The sequence below is a fragment of the Saimiri boliviensis genome, chromosome 3, assembly GCF_048565385.1.
Source record: "Saimiri boliviensis isolate mSaiBol1 chromosome 3, mSaiBol1.pri, whole genome shotgun sequence".
Lineage (NCBI taxonomy): Eukaryota > Metazoa > Chordata > Mammalia > Primates > Cebidae > Saimiri > Saimiri boliviensis.
Genome location: NC_133451.1, coordinates 129499383 through 129521948, shown reverse-complemented (window position 1 = coordinate 129521948; position 22566 = coordinate 129499383). Strand labels below are relative to the sequence as shown.

Genomic DNA, 22566 nt, shown 5'->3' with positions numbered 1-22566 from the left:
ATTCTTTGTTTTATCCTTAGGAATTGTCGTCTATTTACCACAGTCACAGGTACCTATGGGTCAAGATGCTTTGTAGTCCCTCAATCTTTCTTCTCATTTAAATAATTACATATATATGTAATTAACCCACATAACTAGTATATATATAGTGTATGTATATATAATTATATATATAGTTAATTATATAATATATACATATAATCAACCCACATAACTAGTATATATACACTATATATATGTATATATATACACACACACATATATATATATATACATCCTCACCTGCCCATCCAACTTGGGCATGGGGCTGCGGGCAGGTGTGCATATTAAGCTGCCCCACCTGGGCAAGCATGAGAAATTCTCCGAGGTGCTTAAGCGGCTGCGACCTCAGAAGCGAGGCACAGACGGTGTGGACACAGCTGCAGTAGGCGGGGTCTTCGACGTCTCCAACGCTGACCGCCTGGGCTTCTCAGAGGTGGAGCTGGTACAGATGGTGGTGGATGGAGTGAAGCTGCTCATCGAGATGGAGCAGCGGCTGGAACAGGGCCAGGCCATCGATGACCTCATGCCTGACCAGAAGTGAAGCCTGGTGCACACCCGACACCAGCCCTGCTGCTTCCTAACTTTTTGCCTGGGCAGTGCCCACCATGCACCCCTGATGTTCGCCGCCTGGTGAGCCCTTAGCCTTGCTGTAGAGACTTCATCACCCTCGGTAGTGTTTATTTTTTTGATGGCTAAGATACTGCTGATGCTGAAATAAACTACGGTTTTGGCCTGCCAAAACAAAACAAAACAAAACAAAACAAAACAAAACAAAACAAAACAAAAACAAACAAACAAACAAACAAAAACTGCATCCAACAAGGATGGCAGTGAACTGACACATATATATATATAGTGTATATATACTAGTTATGTGGGTTAATTACCACCATCTGGCTTCTGATATTGTGTAGCCCTTTCATCCCATTGGTAGTAGGGAGCCTAGTTTCAGGGCAAGATCTCTTATCATCAATCCTGAATTTCAGAGAAAGACCACCAGGAAGCTTCTTATCATAGGATCTCTTACTAGTGATTTTCTTATAGTTTTAGCAAAAGGATTTTTTTTTTTCTCGGCCCTCTTGAGGAACATAGTGAACTAATGGACTTTGGTTTTCTCCAATAAATCCTTTATGAAATGCCCAAACCGATAAGCCTAACAATCCCTTCCACAATTTTGAAGGCAATTTTGGCATTTCTACAGCATTCAGTATAAGCTATTGTCATTATTAACTGAAGGCAATTTTGGCATTTCTACAGCTATTGTCATTATGAGGTTTCAAGAAGCCATCTCAGGAAGAGGTCAGAGTAAGCCCCATTTATCTTTGTCAGAACATTGTATTATGAACCCTAGGAGAGTGTCACAATACCAATAAACTCTCCCCTATCCAGTCATTTAATTTTACATCTCAATACTGGAGTCTGACTACCCTCATCTACTCCCAAACATGTTCTTCAAATTTTAGCTTGTTTCTATTGTCCAGAACCTGCAGTTATTTTTGGTAAATAAACCCGTGTCTTCTACAACAAGAACAATATTTCCCTGCATGATCCATGCTGATTCCTGGCCCTAGTTACTGGTAAAGAGAAAATTGCGGTAAGCAAAGACAGATTGTGAGGAGGGTAAGCATCATCATATGAGGCATCCGACTCAGGTGAGGCCTCTTCATATTGTCCAGCTAAAGGGAGTTTTCTTCCAGCTGTTTTTTCAAGGTTCTCAAGATCATTAGCCCACATGCTCCCATCTTCGAGTCTCATTTTTCTGTTTCTTCCCTATCTGAGGCCTTAATGCAAGCATGGAAGACCTGCTATCATTTGCATTCACTCTCTTGTAACTTGGTTATACTTAACGTTAAAATGCTGGGCCTCAATTTCTTCACAGCAGATGATGTATTTAAATGCAGCTTTGTAGGACACCTGGCTTTCACAACATTCCCTGAGTTGATAATTGTGATCTGAGCCTTTCATTTTCCTTCAAAACCGCTAAGCATCTCCACAATCTTTCTAATTACTTTTTGCCCTTATATCTTTCTAGTGCTAGAGGTACTTCACAAGCCAGTGCTCCCCATTTCACCTGCATCTCACCTCATTTGCTAAGGCTGAGTGTTTTGGTAATTATGATGCTATATCATGATATAGGCTATCACCATCCCACTTATCATCAGCAATGGGGTGCTTGTTGCCATCTGACTAGTGACTAATCTAATTTCAGAATCCCATCTGGAGTGTCTGCTTTCAAGGATTCCTTTTGAATTATATTAAATTGGGTTCATACAAAGCAGACCCTCTAAAAAGGCCTTAAGCACAGGTGGTTCATTCGAAAAATGATGCCAAGAAGCACAAATGAGGGATCTTGGAAATATCAAGGAGTGGGTAACACTAATTAAGTATTACAGAAGAATGAATTACTGTTCTGGGATCCTGGCTACCCAACTGGGACCTTCTAAGCAATGTGTTTTGGGAGCTTGTGGCATTTATTCATCTACTGCCATCTCTGAGGGTTGTTTGTCTGAGGGTTGTTCTTGAAAGCATTAGCTCCACACAATTCTGGGTTATCGACAAAAGGACCAAGGAAGACCCTACCGTAGGGGAAAAATTCCTTAGGCCAAGAAGTAGAAGGACATGCAAAGCTGTAAATACGCAGGAAACTGTTGATCACAGCAAAATCAACTCAGACAAAGACTGAGGATGTAGAAATCATCTTAATTATTTCTGCGACTATCAACTTATGTCCAAGTTTGTTTCTTTGTAATTCTCATCTCTTTAACACCTTGGCAGGGTTATAATGTTATCTGTAAATATGTAGAACTATATCTTTTAAAGGGAGCAACTATCCAAAAATATAACCTCAAAAATATCCCTATACCTCAAAAAGGAGTAATTGTTCAATAATATCATTCATTTATATCAAATATGTCCAATTTTCAAATTTTTTAGTTTGTTTGAATAAGAATCTAATGATGCTCTACACATTTAAATGAATTTTAAGTCTTCCAATCTATAGTCTTTCTCTCCCTTGCTCCTTCATTAAAAAATAGTTAGGATAATCGTTCTGCATTTAGCTGTCTACCTCCATTATGCTAACAGGTTTCCCTCTGACTTACATTTCCTGCAAAGTAACAGCTAGATCTAAAGTCTTGCTGCTATGTTGGCAAATTACCTAGATTCATGTTTTCTTTCCAAGGGTTTGAAAATAAATGTTGATTTTATAGTTCTATTAATATTTATGTACTGAAATATTTCTATAAAGAGAAATATTACCCCATCGACTGTAAAATTACTCTAAATGAAGTATAAGGTTCACATAGGAAATCAAGTCAAATGTTGCTTCTTTTCCTTTATCATTTTAACAGTATTGAATTGTTTCTTTAGCAGCATTAGAAGGTCACTGGTTTCTTTTAATATTACTGTAATTATAAACTGATACATTTGAAAAGATTTGGTGGTTTCATTCAAGTCACTGCATTTATTGTTTCCACTGATTCACTAATCCTCCTGATTTTAGCCAGTGGAGCCTCTTAGTATTGATTTCGATGTCCTTATGAAATGACACTGATAGTGTTCTTGCTTCCTCATATGAAAATATGCTCTAGGCCTCACATTTTGGTATGACAGATTTAGGGTTAGCTATTTTTTTAGGGAGCTCTTGCTTTTTTTTTTTTTTTTTTAGTGAAAATTATGGTTTAGATTCCATTATCTGAGAACTAAGAGCACTCACTGTTATTGAGTTGATGATTGATTCTTCTTCTTGAACAAAGATCTTTTAAAAAAGCTATATTAAAAAAAGTTATATATATATTTTTTGAGTTCAATTTGGTGAATAAAAACATATATATTTGTTTTTATATACATATACAAGTGTGATTTTCTTTTCAAAATTTTGATCTCTGATGATATTAGCATATTAATTTTTTGCTGTATGTGAGTATAAATACAATAGATTCAGGATACTCATTATCTTTACAGGTACACAGTTATGAAGGAACACCAATTAAGCTTCTTTTTATTTTTTAAGTTCTTATGAGACTTTCACACTTTTAGCACAGAAAGTCCTAAATCCCGGTTTTAAGACCAAAATTCTATTTTTCCTGGAACTTCATGAATCCTGGGAAGACTGGGAGAGTTGGCCACATTAGTTTATAATAATGCACCTCCTGATAGGTATGTTCAGTTAAATTTATTAGTAATAATTGTTCCATGTTTGCTTAAGTCATCCACTCTATAAACAGGCATGCATGTTTCATTTGCTTTAAGTTTTCAGGGATTGTACTAAAATTATGAATTATGATTTAATTGTTTCATTTTCACTTGGACACAATCCACCTAGGCTTTCACTTTTCATCATGCTCTTAAAGCTGCTTTTATTAGTTACCTCTAAATTACAATATTGAATTCTTAGTTTTCTTTTTGTCAATGGTATTCGAAACATGATTATTTTCTACTCATTGAAAAGTTTTATCTTGCACAAAAATTGATTTATAGATATAATTTTCTCTTCATTTCACTCTACTACTACATTGTCCAATTCCAATTTTTTCTCATTTCCTCAATCCCTAAATTTGAAAACGCCAAATCTCAATCTTTGGATTTTTTCCAATATTTGTCTGTGTTAACTGTTTCGTTGATGTCATTCAGATAATGGCTTTTATATACCTTTTGCTGATTACTGCCAAATACATATTGCTAGCTTGCACCACTGCCCTAATCTGCAGTTTGTATATTCAACTTCCTGTTTTCAAATCTCTACTTAGATGTCTAATAAATGGCTCAGACTTAATATGTACAAAACTAGATGCTAATTTCTGAACTGTTCCATCTTGTGCTTCCACATTTCTTCTCATCTCAGTAAGTTTAACACCATTCTTTAAATTGCCCAGGTCAAAATCCTTGGAGTTATGTTTGACTCATCACTTTTTAAAAATTGGTGATATAATTCACATACCACTATATCCACCCATTTAATTCAAGTACATAATTCATGTCTTTTAGTATATGTGCAACCATCACCACAGTCATTTTTAGAGCTTTTTCATCACCTCACGAGGAAACCCTGTAATTTTTGCCCTCTTCCTTCCAAACCCCCCAGCCCTAGGTAGCTAACAATCTACTTGCTGTCTATATACTTACCTATTCTAGACATTTCTTTTAAGAAAAATAATATAGAGTTGTTCCTTGGTATCTGCAGGGGGATTGTTTCATGACCCCCATGAATACCAATATTCACAGATACTCAAATTCCTTATGTAATATGATGCAGTATGTGTATATAACCTGCACACATCCTCATGCATACTTTAAATCATGCTCGGATTACTAATAATACTTAATACAATGTAAATGCTATGTAAATAGTTTTTATACTGTATTTTAGTAGCATTATTTTTAATAATTGTTTTAATATTTATATTTTAAAAATATATTTTTGATCCATGGATGATTGAATCCACAAATGTGAAACCCCCAGTTACAGAGGGCCAGCTATAGTATCTTTGGTGACTGGCTTTTTCACTTAACATAATGTTTTTAAGGTTGATCCGTGTTGGAGCATGCATCAGCACTTTGTTCCTTTTGATGGTTGAATAATATTCTGTTGTATGGATATACCACTTTCATTTATTTGTTTATTAAATGATAGATATTTGTGTTTTTCCTCTGCTCTTTTACAATTATGAATAACACTGCTATAAACATTCATATACAAGTTTTTGTGTAGACTGTTATTTTCATTTCTCTTGGATATATACCAAAGAGTGGAATTTCTGGGTCCTGTGATAACTCTCTGTTTTTTCATTTGAGAAACTCTCAGATTGTTTTCCAAAGTGGCTGAACAGTTTTAAATTCCTATCAGCAGTATATGAGAGTTCTCATTTATCCATTTGCTTTCCAATACTTTTTATTATCTAACTTTTTGGTTCTAGAAATATTTAGTGAGTGTGAATTGGTATCTCACTGCTGTTTTGCTTTACATTTTTTTGACTAGAAATGTGAAATATCTTTTTATATGCTTATTGGTTATTTGTATATCATTTTGGAAAAACATTTATACAGATTTCTTGCTCATTTTAATTGGGTTATCTTTTTATTATGAGTTGTAAGAGTTATCTGCATACTTTAGATTCAAGTCCCTATTCAGATATATGATTTTCCAATATATTCTCCCATTTTGTGGTTTGCTTTTTCATGTTCTTGATAGTGTCTTTTGAAGCACAGAAGCTTTTACTTTTTATGAAGTCCAATTTATCTATATTTTCTTTCGTTGCTTGTGCTTTTGGTGTTACATATAAAATTCATTTTCAAATGTGAGGTCATGCAGATTTACTCCTTTTTTCTAAGAAATTATACATATTTAGCTATAAAATTTTGGTATTTTATGTTTTATATCTTTTGTGAAGTAAGGGTCCAATTATATGCTTTTTCATGTGGTACTGTTATCACAGCACTATTTATTTTAAAGATTAATCTTTCTCCCATTGAATGGTGTTGGGACGTTCATCAGAAATCAGTTGACTATAGACTCATGAACTAATTTCTGTGACCTTAATTCTCATATGCCATACTGACTTAAATAAAAAATTATAGCTAAAAATGCCTGTATTAAAAAGAAGAAAAATCTAAAGTCATAAATTATGTAGTGTATTATATGGTCATCCCATGACAATGAAAACTTCATAAAGAAGAAATTTATGTCTTTTTTCATCACTGTGATATATGCAAAGCCTAGAAAATATATTTAAGCATGTTAAGCAATCAATAAATCTTTATTGAACAAATGGATTATTGATGGTCCCCAACAGTAGATCAATTTCATTAAAGCAGATACTGTGTCATATGTCCAGAATTTATGCCTTAAAGTATGAACAATCTATGTCTCAATAAACTATTTTTTGAGTCAATATTAAGAAAGTGTTTTAAAAATGTGGCTCGTATTTACTACATATTATTGAATTATTCTCATGTATTTTTTGCAAATTTTTTTTGTGGATTTTTTTTTTAATGCTCTTAACTAGTGCTTTAAGTTACAACTTTAAAAAAATTTGCATGTATCTAGGTAAATGGACCAACCAATTCAGCCGCTGAGGACTTTCCACAGGAATGAAGATGTTTCAGATCATTTTAAATAAATGCTTAGACCAGCTGTGAAAAATTCTTATTTTACCACCTTCTCATATTTTCCAATGGCTGTATCAGCAGGGCTAGTTCTTTTCTGTATTGTTTTCAGTGGGGCCACATACACACATGCTCTGCAGTATATGGATGAGGCCCTATGTGGATGTGGTCTCTTTAAAGGAGGTCCTGGATTGTAGGAGAGGGACTATTTTCTTCCCAAATAGAAAAAGAAATTGCATACAGTGTTGCTCGAGTTGATTCTGAAAATGCAGTAACATGAGTAAACACTGCAAATTTCAAACTCTTTTTTGTTTCCACCAAGCAAACTGTCTATTGTCAAAGATGGTACTTCAGTTTGAGCAAATCCAGATTATGCTATAGTTCAAATTGTTCTCTACGTACAAGTTGTATGTCTGAGGTAATGTATTCTTTTATTCCTTTTTGTTAGCACAGGAAAAATAAAGGATCAAACAGAATTTTATTCTTAAGAATTGTTCATTTTAAGGCCAAATTCCATTTCTGTCTCATAATAGACACTCATAACAGAATGATGGAAACCTAATCATAGGTGTGGCAGAAAAGAAAATCTGTACATTAAATGAAAGATGCCAGGACTTTTTCCTCAGAGCTCCATGAATAAATACCAAATCCATTCTATTGTCGGTTGGGGGAAAATAAAAAGCAAGTTGAAGTTGAGTGATTTGGGTGTTGCAAGGAGTCGACATTGATAGCTGCCAAACTTTCTATTTATTTTCTGTTGAACAAAATGTTTAATTTTGGTGCCATATGTTTCTGGGAGATATAAATATTTCTTTCATAAATGTGTGACTGGCATAATTATTTTCTCTTTCCTCTAACATAGCATTCTAGAAACTTTTAACTCTAAGGATTAGAAGGAACAGAGATTTCACATTTTTTAAACTTTCCGTTTCATGCAGACCATGTACTTACCAAGTCAACTGTGTTAGTAGAGGTGATTTCTTGCTTAAGCTGTTCTTATGGGTAGGATTTCACTGTGACAATATGTAAACAATGCTTTGAGTATGCTGAGGGAATTTAAGAATCAGATTATGATTCTCTACCTAATAGTAGAAATGTAAAAGTTTCATAGAACTTTTCTGTCTGCAAGGACATGCTGCCTAAAAGCAGCAAAATGGCCTTAAATGTCTTATACATTAACAGCTGTTTACCCCATTTACGTAATTCTTAGTCATGATTGTTGAGAAATATGCACATCAGAAAAGCAAATAAATTATTTCAGATTATTTTTTAAGGATAGAAAAACAGTATTTTGAAAGCCTGGCAAAATTTTTGAGGGATCATTGATGCTGTATGTACAGGTGAGATATTAAGCATATGTTTTTATAATTCAAGTGACATTTTGCTCCTACCTTGGCACTGACAGTCATAGCAAAGAAGCCTATTTTAGTTATCTAGGTGGGTCAATCTTTGCTTCAGATTTTATGTGGAGACCCAGCCTTGCCCAGTCGTGTTTACTACTCCCTTTGCTTTGCACACCCAGGAATTCGATATGTGATATTGCCACTTTCCCTGGAGAGGTTTTTAGTCTGTTTCCAGACCCTATGCAAATAAATAATTTCCTCACAGACAAGGCCATGAATAAGTTGAGTACTTCATGTTTAATATTGCTAAGATGTATAGTTCCACAAACCAAACATGTGATTTTCAAATGTCTTACTAAACTGAAAGCATTATACTAATAATCTGTTTCATCTAATGCTTATAATTCTAAGGAAAAAGGTTTATGCCTCTGCTTCATCTGTACTGATAACATGTTTAATGGACAAATTTTTCTTTAAATCAACATTTTTACACAAAAGAATTGGGCTGTTGAAAAGAATGCGACTTAACTCTCTACCCATATTCCATCTATAGTACACCAAAGGAATTTTATTGCAGGGGAAGAAAACTAAGTATAAACTATGTTAGGAAACAGTCATCAAAACTAACTGCTGTAATAAGGGAAGTATATTTTTATTTTATATATAGTGTATTGGGTTGCTCTGGTAGTAATAAACATTGTTAAATGGGAAAAAAACTGTGAAATGTTTTCACTATTATGCTTAGCATTTATGGCCCCAAAGACACATTTTTTTTCTGCTCTTTTTCCCCGTAGAGCAAATGGTCCATTATCAAGGAATGGTGCCTCAGTTTAAAACCAAGCCAGATTTTAGGACTCAAATATTTCTTTGGCTCTGGGTTTAGTGTTCATGATTAGTATGTTAGTTTTGCTAATTTGCCAAAGCCTAAGAATCTGGGAGAGAAAAGCAACAAGAATTAATATATAAAAATATTTATTACTATTTTCTTTTTAATTCATCTGTATTTATTGCAACCTTTTGAAGCAGAATGTGACTCTGGTACTGTGTTTCTATTCAGAAGCCTCACTGTGAGTTGTTTTTTGGATTTAGTAGATCAGATCTTTTGTCAGTAAGTGTTCTTAGATTTATGTTGATGTTTAGGAAAAAAACCATTTATTCCAGCTACTAGGATATTTAAGCATTTACATTTTGTTATCATTTATATCACTCACAAGCTACTCATTAATGTTCTTTTTTCCCTCCCTTAAGCAATTCAGAAATTGAAATCATTAAGGTGAGTATATAATGTAACTGTAGATAGAAGATATATCATGAGTTTAGCGTATTTGAATCACTATAACAAAAATAGTGGTATCTTTTTTTTCTTTATACTAATCTCCCCTTGTCTATGGTTTTGTTTTCCATAGTTTTAGTTAATTGTGGTCAATGGTGGTTCAAAAATATTAAATGAAAAATTTCAGAAATAAACAATTCTGAAGTTTTAAATTGTGTGCCATTCTGAGACCCTCAGAAATTTCCTTCCTTCCTGCTCCATCCTTTCCTGGAAGTGAATCATGCCTTCGTCCAGTATATCCACCCTGTGTGTAGGTGCTACCTGCCTGTTTTTCACTTAGCTGACTTGCCTGTTGCAGTAGCATAGTGCTTGTATTCAAGTAACCCTTACTTTACTTAATGCCCCAAAGTGCCAGAGTAGTGATTCTGTCATTTTGGAAAGAAACACATTAAAATGCTTCTTTTAAGTGAAAAGGTGAAAGTTCTTGATTTAATAAGAAAATAAAATCTTATGCTGACTTTGCTAGATTTATGGTGAATTTCTTCTACCCATGAAATTGTAAAGCAGAAAAATTATGTGCAGTATCTGTACAGTTCAGTAGAATCCACAGTTCCAAGTATCTACTGGGGATCCTAGAATGTATCCCCTGTGGATAAGGTGGAAATTCTATATATCTCAATATTAAATATTTTATTGTTTTATATTTAAAAATGCTTTTTCATGAATTATATTCATTATTCAAATGTATTTTATCATGCTTTAAATATTATGCATATCTCATGGACTAATATGCTAAGGAAGTCTGCTGATCATGCATTACTGTTTATGCTTTCTGGTGGGTAGATGGGCATGTAGGATATATGCTCTGACCTCTCTTGGTATCACAGTGTTCAATACATGGTAATGACACTGCTTTGGAAGATGTACTAAATAATTATATTTTCCAAATTCTTAAGTCCTAAGTAAAGAAAATCATTTATTTTAGGTGTGAAACAAAATATCTAAAAAAAAAAAAAAAGGAATATATGATGCAATATCAAGCTACAACTGTTGCATGTTTAAGTCTCTTCAGACATTAACTATACTCCAAGCTTCAGTTGTGATACAATTACTAGATATTAAAATCTCCAAATGGGAATTTTTTTGAGTATATGTTTGAGATGTATCAGGATAGCTAAGATAATGAGTTTTATAATCATGATATGGTTATAAAATTAAGGGATATTATGGAAGCGTTTTTGATTTTTACTATTAAAGTTGAAAGACAATATAGTTGGCTTTCCATATCCATGGGTTTCACATGCATAAATGCAACCAACCAGGGGTAAAAATATTCAAAAATGAATGGATGGTCGTGTTTGTACTGAATATATACAAACATTTTTCTTTTCCTTTTTCTCTGAACAATACAGTGTAACAATTATTTGCATAGCATTTGTATTATTTTATGTATTATAAGTAATCTAGAAATGATTTAAATTATACAAGAAGATGTGTTTAGATCATATGCAAATACTACACCATTTTCTACATGGGACTTGAGCATCTGTAGATTTTGGTATTGGTGGAGGGGGAGGGATTCTGGAACAAATTTCCATTTCCCCATAAATAATGAAGAATGATTAGTTTTTACTAATGCACTTGTTCTTGAGTAGTAGATCTCAATCTAATTTATACTTGCATGTGTGCTCGTAATCTATGCATTAGGCATTTTTTTTTCCCTATTAGCTCATCGGCTACATTATAGGTAAAGCTGTACTGTCACCTTTTTTTCTTTCTCCAGCGGTGTTTATTTGATGGATCTTTAACAATACATTTTTTCCTTATTTATTTATTTATTTATTTATTTATTTATTTATTTATTTTTATTGAGGTTAGATGTGAAGCCAGGGTGGAATTCACTTTCATGGGCAAGGATTCAAATGGTTTTGATCTACTGCTGGCAACAAAAGAGAGGAAGTACCCAGATTTTTTTTTCTTTAACTGGATCTATGGCCACAAGTAGAAGAAGGAGGGTTTATTGCACTTTATTCTTTAATTTTTAAAATAATAACAACTTTATTTTAGAGTCAGTGGGTAGTTGTACAGATTTGTTACGTGGGTGTATATCATGATGATGAGGTTTGAGGTACAAATGATCCTGTAAGTCAGGTAGTGTGTATAATACCCAACAGATGATTTTTCAAAAAGTGGCTCTCTCGCCCTTCCCCCTTTATTAGTCTCTAGTTTCTGTCATTGCCATTGTTATGTCCATGACTACCCAATTTTTAGCTCTCACTGAAAAGTGAATACATGTAGTACTTGACTTTATCTTTCTTCTCCTCAGGGTAATGGCTTCCAGTTACATCAATACTGCTGCAAAGGACATGATTTCTTTCTTTTTTATGATTGCATAATATTTCATGGTGCATTTATACAACATTTTCTTTATCCAGTCCACCACTGATGGACACCGAGGTTGATTCCACATCTTTGCTATTGAGAATAGTGCTGCAATGAACATGTCTTTTTGGCAGAACTGTTTATTTATATTCGATACACCAATAATGGGATTTCTGGGTTGAATGTTCATTCTAAGTTCTTTCTTTGAGAAATTGACAAACTGGTTTCCACAGTGGCTGAACTAAGTTGCATTTGTACAAGCATTACATAAATGTTTCATTTTTTTCTGCAGCCTCACCAGCATCTGTTATTTTTTGACTTTACAGTAATAGTCATTCTGACTGGTGTGAGATGGTATCTCATTGTGGTTTTGATTTGCATTTTTGTGATGTACATTTTTTAATATGATTGTTGTCTACTTGTGTGTCTTCACTTGAGAAGTGTCTGTTCATGTCTTTTACCCACTTTTTAATGGGTTGGTTTCTTGGCTTGTTGAATTGTTTGTTTCTTAAAGATTGTGTATATTAGATCTTCGTTGGATGCAAAGTTTGTGAACTTTTTCTCCCATTCTGTAGGTTGTTTGTTTAATATTGACAGTTTATTTTGCTAAAAAAGTTATCTCTATTGCCTACCAGTACAAAGATGAAAAAGAAACTATTTTTCTCTCAGTGTCTGTCTAAGACAAAAATGCTTATGTGAGACACTTAAGGTTTAGGCATATGTTTATTAAATATTTCAGATCCAAAATCCAAACCATACAGAGTCAGGGAATGCTGTAACATTAATTAATGATGGCATGAAATGACAGGACCTCACCATCATACACTCAGGTTATGACTGTGAGGGAATGTGTTCTCTTTCTGGGTCCACAGGGGAGCATAGTTTTTAGGGCAAGAACTTCCCAGCGCCATATTTTCTCCCCATCCTGTTCCTCTTCATCCAGGAGATTTAATAATGTGTGTTTAAATTTCACAGGCATGGGAAGAAACTAAAAGTCAATCACTTTTGAATGGGCTTGTTTTTTTCTTGTAAATCTGTTTTAGTTCTTTGTAGATTCTGGATATCAGTCCTTTGTCAGATGGGTAGACTGCAAAATTTTTTCCCATTCTGTTGGTTCCCAGTTCACTCTAATGACTGTTTCTTTTTCCGTGCAGAGGCTGTGGAGTTTGATTAGGTCCCACTTGTCTATTTCGGCTTTTGTTGCCAATGCTTTTGGTGTTTTGGTCATGAAGTCCTTGCCTACGCCTATGTGCTGAATGGTTTTGCCTAGATTTTCTTCTAGGGTTTTTATGGTGTTAGGTCTTATGTTTAAGTCTTTAATACATCTGGAGTTAATTTTGGTATAAGGTGTCAGGAAGGGGTCCAGTTCCTGTTTTCTGCACATGGCTAGCCAGTTTTCCCAACGCCATTTATTGAACAGAGAGTCCTTTCTCCATTGCTTGTTTTTGTCAGGTTTACCAAAGATTGGATAGTTGTAGAAGTGTTGTGGTGCCTCTGAGGCCTCTGTTCTGTTCCATTGGTCAATATCTCTGTCTTGGTACCAGTACCATGCTGTTTTGATTACTGTTGCCTTGTAGTATAGTTTGAAGTCCAGTAGTGTGATGCCTCCCACTTTGTTCTTTTTGCTTATAATTGACTTGCCTATGTGAGCTCTCTTTTGGTTACATATGACATTTAAGGTGGTTTTTTCCAGTTCTGTGAAGAAGGTCATTGGTAGCTTGATGTGGGCGAAGGATATGAACAGACACTTTACAAAAGAAGACATACATGAGGCCAACAAACATATGAAAAAATGCTGATCATCATTGGTCATTAGAAAAATACAAATCAAAACCACATTGAGATACCATCTCACACCAGTTAGAATGGTGATCATTAAAAAATCTGGAGACAACAGATGCTGGAGAGGATGTGGAGAAATAGGAACACTTTTACACTGTTGGTGGGAGTATAAATTAGTTCAACCATTGTGGAAGACAGTGTGGCGATTTCTCAAGGACCTAGAAATAGAAATTCCATTTGACCTAGCAATCCCATTACTGGGTATATATCTAAAGGACTGTAAATCATTCTACTATAAGGACACATGCACATGAATGTTCATTGCAGCACAGTTTACAATAGCAAAGACCTAGAACCAACCCAAATGCCCATCGTTGATAGACTGGACAGGGAAAATGTGGCACATATACACCATGGAATGTTATGCAGCCATCAAAAACGATGAGTTCGTGTCCTTTGTAGGGACATGGATGAACCTGGAAACCATCATTCTCAGCAAACTGACACAAGAACAGAAAATCAAACATCGCATGTTCTCATTCATAGGTAGATATTAAACGATGAGAACACATGGACACAGGGAGGGGAGCATCACACACTGGGGTCTGTCAGGGGGAAACAGAGGAGGGACAGCGGGGGGTGGGGAGTTGGGGAGAGATAGCATGGGGAAAAATGCCAGATATAGGTGATGGGGAGGAAGGCAGCAAATCACACTGCCATGTGTGTACCTGTGCAACAATCTTGCATGTTCTTCACATGTACCCCCCCAAACCTAAAATGCAATAAAAAAAATAAAATAAAAATTTAAAAAAATTGTCAATCACCCCAGCAGAAGTTCTAAGGAACTCCTTTCATTGGCCAGGGGTCTTAGAGAAGATGGAGTTTCCTCCCAGATTAAACGTCCCCTTCTTCCACACACCTTTGGACTCCATGTTTGAGTCTCCTTCCAAGAACACTCTCTCATGGAAGCTGCTTTTCCTCTCCTAAACGCCACTCTGTCTCTCAATTCCCTTCCACATTCCTTGTTTCTCTTTTATTTTGCAATCGTTACATATTAACCAGAGCAAGTTAAGTTGTTTCTTCTCTAAAAAACAAAATAAATCTTACTAAAGCATTATTAAAATGGAGAAGAATTTTACGAGGGCAATTTTTTTTATGTTCAAGGAATTGGTTTTTCAAACTAATTTAAATGCAAGCATTGACTGATCATAAAGATAATTTAAATAGTGCTGAAATAGGTTTTATTTGTAATATATTTTCCCAATGTTGTAATGCCATTTAGAAATAAATAATGCAAGTGTCTTAAGAATCTGCTATGAGAAAAATATTATTTTAACATTATATTTTTACAATAGAGCTTATTATGAAATATTATTAACTTTTAGGTGTATGCAAGTTAGAATCACATTAATCCTGACTCAGAATAGTTTATATCACAACATGAATTGACTGCAATTGAAAAAAAAAGTAGAAATAACATTTCAAAATAAAACCTACATGTTTATTACCTTGCTTAACAGGCTATATATTTATTTTTAAGTCTTAATCAAAGTGTTTGTTGAAACTAAAACTACTTAGCGTCAGAACATACTTATCTAAAAATTTAAAGTATTTCCATTTAAAATTCAAATCTAAAATATTTATTTTTAATACTTTCTTTAAATTGCATTAATTATTATGCATAAGCTAACTTGGAATTATACATTTCATATTGTAAGTGTATTAAATAAATGGTCAAATAGGTAAAGTTATTTTTCTATAAAGCTGTTAGTTGGTCTTTGAGTAATTTATTCTGGTATTGGCTCATAATAATATAATGATTATCATATGTCAAATCTGTCTTTTCATCTTATTACATATTGTCCTGTGTGTATGATATCCAAATGACTTGTATTAACAAATTGTTGACTATTTCATTGCAGATGATAAAGAATAAGAAAAACAAGTAATTTTACCAATTCTATTTTAGGCGTAATGTAAAGAGAATCAAAGACAAAGATGTAAATATATAGAGCACACACCTTGAGTGCCTTTACAGTTGAACTGACACACTTTTAGTAAAGGTAAGGTTGCTAAGAAAACAAAAGCCACTTACAATTCTCAATTATATGTCACATTTAGATAACTTCATATTTTTTATATCTTACTGGAATTTATTTCAAGTAAATGTGTATAGTGGAATCAAATATTTTACATTTTTGCAGGTGGCTTATTTCAATGTGATTTGTTTGAAAGTTTAACTTTTGAAATTAATTCGTGGAGATTTTTCTTTCACATAAAATACTTTCCTGTATTTTGTTATCTCTGTCTGAGCTGTCTCATTTTTATGTCATTAGGTTGTTATAGCTCATGCCATTAACATAATTTCTATGATAATAGTTTTTATAACAATTTTATAAATTGTCAAGATAGGGCCAATTTATTGCTTATCAATTTAAAACATGTTCTTAATATTCTTCTGGCTTTTCTTCTTTTGCATTTAGAGGATTTCATTGATTTCTGAATAATTGTATTTAACCGATTATCCAGGCACCTTGTGGCCCAGTCAAGTTGACACATAAAATTAACCATCATATTGTGTTGGCATGGATACACATCTCCTTAAAACATATTGAATCTCAAAAAAAGGATGATAACAAGACTTTAATATCACCTAATAATATAATTATCTGGTGCATAACCAGAAATGCAATAAGCCCTTCCTTACTGAGGTGTTAAATTTTTTGAGTGATGTTTACTCTTCTTTTTGATAAACCATAACTTAAATATTGTAATATAAAACAAACAACACTTAAATATAATTATGTAAAGTCAGTGCATCTTATATTACATGATAAAAGTTAGGAAATGGAAGACAAGAAAGATATTTGTATACACCTATATTTATAATAAAATGAGTAAGTATTTTGTAAAGTCCATAGATGATAGTTTTTCCAGAAACGTTGCTTGCAGGGAAGATAAATCTGTATCCAAAGTGTCATTTCCAGTAAGTACAAAAAATTGCCCTCTCCGTGATGGAAACCGTCCAGTGGAATCAGTGAATGATAATAAGGATCATAAGGATATGGCACTATATGTAAGAAATTCAGCATCTGGTAAGGGCTTTCTTGCTTTGCTGTAACACGGCAGAAGGCGTCAAATGGTGGAAGGGCAAAGAGAGAACTCAGGAGGGAGCAAACTGACTTCTGCAGTAAGTTACACCCATAATAATGGCACTTGTCCATTTACAAAAGTGGAATCTTCATTTCCTAAACACTTTGTAAATGTGCCACCTCCTAATATTGTCACAACTGGTTATTAAATTTCAATATGAGTTTGAAGGGGACAAACATTCAATCCAAGGGTCATGACTCTAATTTTGTGATTCAGTTGGATATTTGTTTATTTTCCTAAAACTTTTCTGCTTTTACATATTAAGTAAAATTCAGTAGGCATCCTATCCATTTCACTTCTAGAAACACCATCATCAACTAGTCAATCCAGATTTCTGTGCGTAACATATTGGACTTTTCTGAGTACTGCTTTGACTTTGCTGTCCACTATAGTAACTACATCCACCTTGCCTCTGGAGGTTGAGTGGCTCCACTTATCCTCTGGCACCCTGGGATCCACTTACTCTCATTACCTTTGGGTTGCCCAATTCAGTGACTGCAGTTCCAACCCTAAAGTCTGGCTTGCAAAGAAGAGCAATCACAGAGTTCTTCCAAGAGGCAGAGGCTCGCTTCACAAATTTATTTGTTTCAGTAGTAGTGAAAGTATGTTTTCTGGATCCTACCAGTAAGGATGAGTAGGTCTTAAATGACACATTTAATCAAATATTCCCCTAATCCTTTGAGTGTTTAACATTAAAGCAATGCAGATTTGGCATTTCTAATTCATTGACTATGGGCCGCCTTTTGGTCCATGTTTCAGCCAACCAACCAAACTGTCAGAGCCTGCTCTAACTCTTGGAGGTGCAGCATTAAATGTAAAAACTCTCCTTTGTGATCTTATTTAAATTTTAAAAATTAACCTTATTCACCTTTGTGTTCCTTTCACTATTATCTCATTTCCTTAATGTTCATTTTCATGTATGTTCCCTCTGTTTATGCCTGTATACATTAGAAAACTGAAGCAGTTCTTTCAGAGTGTAGGAGTGCAGTGCACTTTCTCACGGGTCATGCTTTGTACCTCAGCGTTAGAAGCTTGCTGGGACTTGAGTTCAGCTACAGGTCAAGCAAGGTATGAGGGGAGGTGGGGTTGGATCCTAAGAATCATCATTGTCTTACATAGTAACTGCCTCAGGGGAAGCCATTACAGTCTCAGACGATGCAGTTAACCACTACAGATGCCCACAGCACTGGCGGCAGGGAAGACATGTCTATTGGCAGAGAAGATTCAACAGGATTTAGGGACTCGAGGCTCCAACTTCATCCCAATCAATTCCTTCAGTTTAGCAGTAGATACCCTGTGAAGTGGGAGTTCAACTTGTGCTATGATCCAGCTAGCTGCAGAATGAGGCTCTGGATATGACTCTTAGCAGTTTCAGCTCTGTAGTTACCTGGGACAAGAGTCTCCATCAGGAAACACACAATTTGTTCTTAAGTTTGTGTTAGTATTTTATTTATTCTAAAGTTTTGTTATCTGTATATTTTTTACGAAGAATATTTTGGTTTCTTTATAGCAATATATAGATCTTCCTTTTTATTGTTTTCTGCAATTGGTAAGTTACATAAATATCTTGGAAAATATTTACAGAGTTAACACTATCTAAATATATCTTTTGTAGCTAGCATTTCTGAAATTATTCTGAAATTTTTTTTAAGATTTCCTTTGTCCTTTATATTCTGTAGATTTACTATAACTAGATGTTTTTGAACATACTGCCTCATGATCTGTGTGCATTTTTACTTTGATTTATATTTGTATTTATTTCACTTTTTTAACTGTGAAATATTCTTAGCCAGTAATCCTCCTATATTATTTGCTCTAATCTTTCCTTCTGAAAATTCTATGTAATATATTTAATAGTTTAGAGCCTCTCAAGCAAATTTTCATGTATTACAAATATTCCATATTTAGTCTATTTATCTTTGGCTTATTCTGAATGAATTCTTTAACAATGTCTTCTAACATTTATTTTTTCCTTTGTGCTTCTTCTAGAATAGTCTACATCTGTATTTTTAATATGATAACTATGTTTTTAGTACTTCCAATTGCTTCTTTTGGATGTTTTCTGATTTTGATTCAAATATCCCATTTTGTCTTATGAGTTCTTACTGTTTTTACAGGTATTTTCCTTCTTCCATTTCTTTGAGAGTCTACATTGACTTATTTTTAATCTTTTTGAGACTGTGTTGTAATTTACATATTAGTGATGTAATCTGATTATTTAGTTGTCTGGCAGTTGTTCTATAATACTAATTCCCTAATGTGCTTTTAATTTTAATTAATCCATGTTCTTTAATACATTTTACTTTTGTATGTCTATGCTTATTCTTTCTTGTCTGGTAGTTTTGCAGTTATGCCAACTTTTTCCTTCAAGATTCCATTTATGGATAACCAGTTTAAACTGGCAGGTGAGGTCAGAATTTTTTTCTTTTTGAGATACTGGGGATTTAGGGAACAGTCGCTCAGTCATGTACACTTAAACTTCTTTGCTCTCATCCACTAGCAGGTGTGCTGCTCTGTAAGCCATAGACCTAGGAAAATGCTCCATTTTCTTTAACCTCATTTCCTGAGCAAAGCCCACTTTAAGACTTTCCCTGACACTTTTCTGCTCTATTCTCCACTGTACATGTAGGTTATTTTGGTTTCACAACTGCTGTCCATTGCTGCCTGTTTCAAAACTGAAGCCCAGCTGGCCAAGGCTTCAGACTATTATCTATCACTGTGGTCTCAGACTTCCATTAATTAATTTATTTTTAATATATTTTCTTTTAATGCCACATTTAAGAAATATTCATGGAAATCATAGAACTGTATTTCTTAAAATCCCCAAACTCTTAAAAATACTTTTATATTACAGTTCTTTAAGTCAAGATTTTTTTTTCTCATTTTAATTATTCTCATCACATCTCTTCTCAACTGCTAACTCTTGTGACTGTAATTACTGCCATTTGAGCATTGCATATATTTCAAATGCAGAAACAATATGCATCATAAATGAAGAAAGTTAGAAGCAAAATAGTGACATGGAGACTGAGAAGACAGAAATAACATGTAATGAAAATTTGTAGCTTCTGCCAGTTTTAGCCAGTGATGCAAAACTGCTGCTTCTGGGACTTTGATACTTAGAATTTAATAGAAAATGAGAAAAGACACATAAGTCAGTGTTGAAAGAGCTTAAGCATTTTAAAGAAGTAGGCAGACACACTTCACCAACTTTACTTTTCACTGATGACAGCAAAAAAGGGCTCATTTTATATGGATGCATCTTTTTGGTTAATGCCATTTAAGTCATAATTAACTATAGGTCAAACTACACTCTAAAATGCCTTTTATAATTTGTAAGAAAGCATTATTTGATTTTCTAGTTAACAAAAAATAAACATGGGAATGAATGAAGTTTAAGAGTTTGGTTAAAGGGTTTCAAAAATTTTAATAGAGAAATTTAATTTCAGTGAAATATCACAAGAAATTGCTAAATTAAATAACAACAATGACACCAGTAGACCAGCTATGCCCAAAGCCTGGATTAAGTAGGTGGCTCAGTGCAGATTTTCTCCTTTCATTTGTTCCCTCTTATCAGTCAGCAGTTTAAAAACAAAAACAAAAAAACTTTATAAGTCGGAGGTAGCAATCACAATGAATGCAGTGGTAACAAAAATACTTTCAATTTGAACTTGAATTATTCCAAAGAAATGACTACTCTTTTTGACTGGAAAGAGGAAATTGACTGTGGATTGAGGAGGCTTTATATATGGAAAGGTTTTCCATTGCCTTTCTCAGAAATTTATTTTTCACTTATTGAAGGCCCAATCCTTCCTATAAATAAAAAGGAATGACGAAATTTGAATTACGTAGAATGTACTTCTATTTACTCACTGATATATTAATTTATTAAATTGCTTCATATTTTCCTGCCATTATTTTAAAAACATTTTAAGTGTATTACAGCATGTTTATTTTCATTCTCATGGTTTTAATAAGTGGTAAATAGACAGAAATGTTCCCCTGTCTCTGCTTATTTCTGTGGTGAGAGTAAAAGCAGGACAACTCTGACCAGGTGCCCCAGTAAATGAAAGCAATCTGACAGATGGCTCAAGTGCAGTAAGAGACAGAGTCCAGGTAGTTTGGCAAGTTCTAAAGTCTGGATGGAAGAAAAGCAGCATTATAGAAATGTCGATCCTAAAACAGAGATTGATTGCTCTTTTCAATGTTTTATTCTTTTTGCAATGTCTGAAAACCTTGACTGACAGGAGTGGATTGTTGGCTGAATGAGGTCAAAGTTATACACGAAAGTCTTGCCCTTGATTGAGTCATGTTTTCAGTCAGGATCGGCTTACCTACTATCTAGTTGGTGTTATTATTGCAGTCTATTAATTCTGACTTGCCTTCCTAAATTTTCTTTATTCTCAATACGAGGAAAAATATGAAAAGAAATAAAAAAGAGAATAAGGTTAGAGAGACAGTGGAACTACTGGTGAATGGGAATAGAGAGCAGCTGAATACAAAGTACAGGCCTTTGTTGTCTCTATTTGGAATGAAAGGCTTTTCCTTTCAAAAGAATGAAGTGATGAAAAGGAAGTAGAGTAAAATGACATAGATACTATTCTTCAAGTTTTGGTGACTCTTTGAAAGTGTCATTTTATGTTGCTTTTCATTCTAATTCTGAATTAACTCAGTCAAACAAGGAAGAATATCTTTGTTTCTGATTTTATTTACTTTAAATCCTCTACATTGAAATCATAGGTGAAGGGTTACTTATAGATATATTTTTACCAAAAATATATGTTTTTTTAAATAAGGTTTATTAATTTTTGTGGGTTTCTTTTTGTCCTATGGAATGGGCAGTCGTCTGAATCTTTATGTTTCCCCAAAATGCATATATTGAAAGTTCATCACCATTGTGATGGTATCGAGAGTTGGGTCCTCTGGGAGGTGATTAGTGCCGGACAGCTGCTTTGCCCTTTCCAACATGTGAGGACCCAGCTAGAAGATACCATCTATGACAGAAGTTGGAACTTCTCCAGACACTGAATCTGCTGGCATCTTGATTATGGAATTCACAGCCTCCAGAACTGTCAGAAATAAATTTATGTTGTTTATTAGAGACCCTGTGGATGGTATTTGTTACAGAATCTCAAATGACTTACAGGTGCCATCTCATTTATTGATAAAGCAGAATGCACTCAAGTAATTAAAAAAAAAATGGAAAATGGGAATCAGCATTTTATTCTCATCAATCCATTAGATATCTTGGACACATTAATCAGGCTAAAAGGTTTATTAAAGTTATCATATTTTTGTCTTTACAAATGGACCAACAATTATGATTATCACAAAAAAATAAAAACAGTAACTAACATCATTTGCTTATTTTATTTGTTCAATAAATGTGAAGATTATTGAGCAATATCACCACTTTTATTTATAAATATTATTTACTCCCAATACTCCTACAAAACTAGGAAGATAATAATAATTACTTTCTAATTC

The 22566-nt window shown here is 33.9% G+C and overlaps 1 pseudogene; it reads left to right on the top strand.

Moving 5' to 3' along the window:
* The first annotated feature begins 280 nt into the window (after positions 1-280).
* LOC120367768 (creatine kinase B-type pseudogene) lies at positions 281-812 on the top strand (annotated as a pseudogene).
* The last annotated feature ends 21754 nt before the right edge of the window (positions 813-22566 follow it).